Source organism: Coffea arabica, chromosome 6e, assembly GCF_036785885.1.
Source record: "Coffea arabica cultivar ET-39 chromosome 6e, Coffea Arabica ET-39 HiFi, whole genome shotgun sequence".
In the NCBI taxonomy this organism is placed as follows: Eukaryota; Viridiplantae; Streptophyta; class Magnoliopsida; order Gentianales; family Rubiaceae; genus Coffea; species Coffea arabica.
The window spans coordinates 62,438,916-62,445,162 of record NC_092321.1 but is presented as its reverse complement, the minus strand read 5'-3'; positions in this window follow the sequence as shown (position 1 = coordinate 62,445,162).

The window sequence follows — 6,247 nt, the reverse complement described above, 5'->3', positions numbered from 1 at the left end:
TGAAACTAGAAAGTTTAGAGCGAACATTGGGACCGACAGTGAAATTGGAAAACAACTTCAGTACTTCGAATCTTGAAGTTGTTTCACACCATCCAATGTAAAATAATTTCCACGGAAAAAAATTTTCTCCAGACAATAACCTAACCAAACACCGAAAAGTGGTGAAAATATTTTCAATCCAATCAAACACAACCTTAGTTTGGGAGTTTAAGAAGGGAAAGATAACGTTGAGAAGAGAGATGACAGAGAAAAGATAAATTGGCATTTTAGAAAAATAAAAATGTTCAAATTTAAATTGGTCTTGTCTCCACATTTGGAGAAGTTTTTTTAACAAATCTATCTCCTCATTTCTTCCCTCATCTCTTCTATTCTTCTCTTAAAAGTTCTTAAATTACGGAAGAACCAAGCTTCTTCTTTAATTTTCTTTATTTTCAAATATCAACTCCTAAGTGAAGTTTTAATATACAAAAGTGAGATGATTTTAGGTTCCTAGATAGTTTCCGGGCAAATTATTAGTTATAAAGGGTAAAGTGTATATATTTGGCGTTTAAGGGGGCAAAGTGCCCGAGTTCAGGAGGGCAAAGTGTAATTATCTCTTACTTTTTTTAGGCATGATATTATTGTATATAATGGAAAATTGTGGTACAAATAATTAAAGATTCTTTAAGCTAGCTGGCAAATTATGAAATCACTCTCTTTGTTTCTTAAAAGGAAGTTCAGCTTAATTAGATACAGTCAAGTGCAACAACCCCCCAAAGGATAAAATTTAGCTTTTATGAGGATAAAAATGAAAGTTAAAAAAGTGACAAAAGATTTTTAATGGATAATAGAGATTGATAATAGAGACAAGGGTTAATGGATAAATTTGAAAATAGATAAAGTTAACACCAAATTAACTACCTATACTATCTTTATTATTATAAAGATTTTATTTTGTTCTACTTGAATTTAAAAACTTAGAAGTATCCATCAGTATAACAAACGGAAAATGTCAAAATTGACTTTTTATCTTTGGCAATTGTTATCAAGCAAGCATGGTAATAGACAAGGCATGGATTGGAATCACTTTGAGTCTAGACCCATTAAATTTATATACTCCTACCTCAAGCCTTAAATGGATTTGAAAAGAAGATTCATACCCAAAGGGGCCAAAACTATGTGCATTTAAGATATCCACGGGTATTTTTATAATGCACAATTGAGAATAATAAATTTGAAAATCATGCAGCAATAGGTTAAAAGCAAGCAAAAAAATTTAATTCAACATGACATAAATCTATATATGTTGTTATCACACTAAATATATCAATTATTAGAGGATGTGTCTATGTATATATATATACTGGGTTAGAATTTTAATTTAGGATCTGTTTATATATATATATTTATAGACACGCACAGGGTTAGAATTTTAGATCTTGTTTGATAACTTAATTCTGTACTTAAATTTAATAGATTTAGATCGTTTGATAATAAAAAATTGAACATCTGAATTAATTAAGTGGCACTGAATTTCCTAAACAAAACTTGTTCCTAAAATTAAGTGATATGCTATTCACCTATCACTAAATATGATATGCATCCAAATGTATTAGATTTAATACTTAACAATTTAACAACTTAATGGATTTTAAATTTAAATTTCAGTTTTATCAAACGCACCCTTAATTTGGGATTTGGATTATTCAAAATCACAATTATCTTACAAGGTCGTCTGGATATGGCAAGGTATGGGTTTGGCAACGTGGACCCGAAACTTAAGAAAGTTAAGGTTACGTTTCGGGTTACGGTGCTTTTGATAAAAAAATACTTTTAGATGCTAAAAGTACTTTTAAAATGTTTGGTAAATATCATCCCATAAAATTAGGAATAGAGCTTTTGGTGTTAAAAGTATTTTTAGCAAAAACTCAATTTTGGTACTTTTAGAGTAGTTTTTGTGATTCAAAAAATAAAACATCAAATTTAATCATTTTATCATATATTATGAACCAAATAAAGAGATAAACACTTTTAAAAATTTTCAAATTACACATTATCCAATACAATAAGTACTTATTGAATTACGTATCCAAATAATATAATTAAAAGAGCTTAAGTTATACTTTTATTAAAAACTCTACTAAAGAAGTATTTTTCAATAAATTATCGCAACCCCAGATAGGCCCTAATAATAGGTCCGGGTCAAGTTTGGACAATATCCGACCTATTGACGCGCAAGTTCTCAAGTAAAATTCGAATTCCGAATTTCTTCAAGCATTATTATTCTTCTTTAGAATTTCTTTTATTGTATTCTAGATTTTAGTTATTGATTATTTACAAAATTGTTTTTGTACGTACGCATGTAGAAGATTTTTAGAGTCACTTAGAAGAGAGTCTACAACTATCATTATTTCAATGTAGATATACTAAAGAAATTACAAGTTCTATTATGTTTTTACCATTATTCTTATTTCTAAATTTAGTGGAATATGATATATGTGAATTTGTACTGTATTGTTTGGCTTTAGTATTAGTTCAACCGAAAATGTTTGATCTGGTCTTAGATGCATTTTATCAAATGAAAGAGCGTCGAAAATTGGAAATGCCGCCCATGGGTATTGATAAAGAGCAGGATGGTAAAAAAAAAATTGATTTTACCTATATTGTTTTGGACCTCATCTTTGCATCCAAATGCTAGACATAGTCTTTTGAGTTTTAAGTTTAAATTTGTGATGCTTCATCTTTTACATTATTGGTTTGGTTTTTTAATTCACTTGCACTAAAACTCTTGGATCCATCATTTCTGGCGTGCTTCTTGTTTGATTGTGGTTAAAAGATTAGATTAGGTTATTATCATTGTTTAACATTAGTATACTACTATACTATAATTAGAACCACTTAATTTGATTACGTTGCATCCTAGGAAACAACATAGTATGTTGATTTGTTCGTTTCTAACATTTTTATTAGTTGGTTTTCGGATAGTGCAAGGCGGGGGGACTAAGACTTTGCTTGGATTATATTTTTTTGGACTTTTTTAAAAAAAAATTACTGTAATGATTTGATATATTTGAGATAAAAAAATGACCGGAAAATATGTCCACGAAAAACGAGCAATTTTTCAATCCAACCACACCCTTAGGCATATATGCATCACTTGATTATTATTTTTTTTCCAAGTTCCAAGAGAGATTCTAAACTTTAGAAGGAGGAAGAGAGGAAACAAGAAAGTTTAAAATTTAGAATTAATCTTATATACACTGTCAGTGTATACAATATCACCATTAAATATATGTTGAATTTGAAATTTAAAATTTACTCGTCTGTTATTCAAAAAGTTAAATAAGAGATCTCATAATTGATTATCTGACCAATGTCCAAACCAGTTAGTTAAACAAACAGGGTCTTGGAGATGCATCATGTAACTTTTTGAATAGGGAAAGAAATTGATTACTCATGCTTTTAATATCCCTAAGCATGTTCATCGGCCCCACATCATATTGCATACAAATACAACAAGGGACAATTGCAGAAACCTCCCTAAAGTTTCTAACACTAGCACTCATCTCCCCTATGATTTAAGAAATAGCACTAACTTCCCCTAATAATAATTGTGTTTGGATTGTAAATTATTTGAGATAATTTTGTGAAAAAGTACTGTTAGCACTTTTTTGATATGATGTATGTGAGATAAAAAGATGATTGGAAAATGGATTGATGATGCAAGCAAATCAATGTGTGTAAATAAGGTGTAAATAAAGTGAAATAGAAGACAATCCAAACACAAGAGGTACCTTTTTTTTAGCTTTCATGTTTTCTTTATTTGTTTACATGGACTTACATAATTAAATTGGCAAAACCACTACTCCAATTTCAGTAACACGCACTTGATAATTGTCCAATTCATGTACAGGATCTAATTCTTCCTCATCGTAAATTTGCACTCACAAGGCTTAGAAATTTATTCTTGATTGGTTTTCAGGCTTTCATGTAACATTCACATTATGCTAAAAACTATACCTTTATGTATTCTCTATATATAATTAATTGTACATTAATTTTAGGAAAATTTGTCAAATTGGTCCCTAATATTTTTACAAAAAATTTTTTTAGTCCCTAACATTTAAAATCAGTCAGAATAGTTCCTAACGTATAAATTATGAGCCAGTTTGATCCTAATGCTCGTATTTGCTCTTTTTTTTTTACTAAAAATAGCACACCGGCATAATTTTAACGGTAAAATTGGAAACATTCGTTAATCCATAATTTTCTACCATTCTCTTTCTTTCTGATGGTTTTCGCCATTTAGCAGCATAGAAGAGGGGAGTATGATTGTTCACATCCCTGAGGTAAGGCAAAATTGGGTTCTTAGTCACCATTGCTTTGGCAGCATCCACATCTGCAGCTAAGGCCGCGTGATGAAGAGCAGTTCGGCCAAGTTGGTCTGCGGCTTCAATCTGCTCCTTAGCTAACTCCTTCACAAGCTTCTGCACAAACTTCGACCGCCCACAGCTAGCTGCCACATGAAGGGCTGTCATGCGAAGGTTGGAGATTTTTGCTGTCTTTGCATTTTGATTGGAACGAAATTGGCAATTAGCTTCTTTCCAACCTCCTTCCATTGCTGCTCTGTAGAGTTTTGAGAGCTTGGTTGTATCAGCTTTAACAATTTGCTGACCCCCTTCTCTTGCTGCTTCGCGAACAAATTCCAATGTCTCGGGATTTAAGCAAAAAGAAGAATGGAAACTGTAGTTGGAATTCAAGAATAAACAAGAAGAAGAAAATTATGAAGTAACAGTAGGCTGAGAACCAATTGAAGAAGCGGTGGAAGAGTTTGAGGGATGCAAAATTATAGATTAATGAATGTTTTCAATTTTACCCTTGAAATTAAGCCGGTGTACTATTTTTAGTCGGAAAAAAGAGCAAATACGAGCATTAGGACCAAACTGGATTATAATTTATATGGTAGGAACTATTCTGACTGATTTTAAATGTTAGGGACTAAAAAATTTTTTTTGCAAAAATATTAGGGATCAATTTGACAAATTTTCCTTAATTTTAAGAAGAAATGTTTGCGCACGATCAAGAATCAAGAAAATGAAGGGGGTGGACAATGGCGTGGCGTCTGGCCTCGGCAAAACGTACACGCGGCGGTGTTCTGGTTGCTTGCGGGAATGTGTTAGCAAACAAAACCCTGCTTTTACTTTACTGCAATTGGAACCTCTTCAAAGCCACTCCTGTAAAAAGTTTGGCTTTGGAGGCAATTGTAAAGTTAGGTCACAGGTGGATCTTATGGAATTGGGAACCGCTAAAATCCAGCACGCTTTGACGTTGATGGGAAATGGATCAGAATTGCTTTGTATCCTTCTTTCTTCTGTTTTTAGTTGTAGAAAATGATCTAAATTAATTTTCGTGGCGGTCTACTTTAAAGGGTTGAAAAATTATGGTTACTTTCCTTAATGCTATGAAAAGACTATCATAAACTTCACAAACTTTAAGTGAAAATGAGTTTAAAAGAGCTTTTTTATCCTAAAACTTTAATGTCATCTAATTTAGTACATTATACTTCATTCCCAACTAAATTTATCAATTAATTTACAAAGAGTCGACCAAACCAATCAGGGAGGCATTTGTTAAAACAAGTATCTTGAAAAATTACTTAACCAAAAAAATATTTCCAAAGCACGAAAGAAGAATGCTTTTAAAACATGGTTTTAAATTTTCCTGCAAAAAACTAGCTTGAAATCTTTTACAGTGATAGTCGACTTTTTAGCATTTAATTTGTTTTACATATTAGGGGGAGAGATGCAATATTGGATACTTATTGAATTTTTTTTTTTTAGCTCACAACATCAATCTTTACCTAGACATACTTTTTAAGAGAGGTTTCTATATTTTTTAAAGCTCACGAGAGGTGACTCAATTATCTAAATATCATCCCTTAATTTTGAGAGTATCGGTAAAAATTTCCCACCCTAATAGATACTAGTAATAGATAGAAAGACATTCCGGTAACAAATTTGCTCCCTCCCTCCGCTCTGAAGATTTTTGCCTGATTTGGCTTTACTACCATCCATTTTTTTGGGGGGTAATAAATGCAAAATAGGCCTCCAACAGGGTAGCTCGGCCGGTACAATTGTTTCTCTTTAGGCATGTCCATCAATGTTCGAGTCCCGCTGTTAACGTGCTCGGAATGGGTTGAAGCGTCCTCTCCAGGGCCACAGGAAATTAATTGTTCGAGTCCCGCTGTTAACGTGCTCGGAATGGGTTG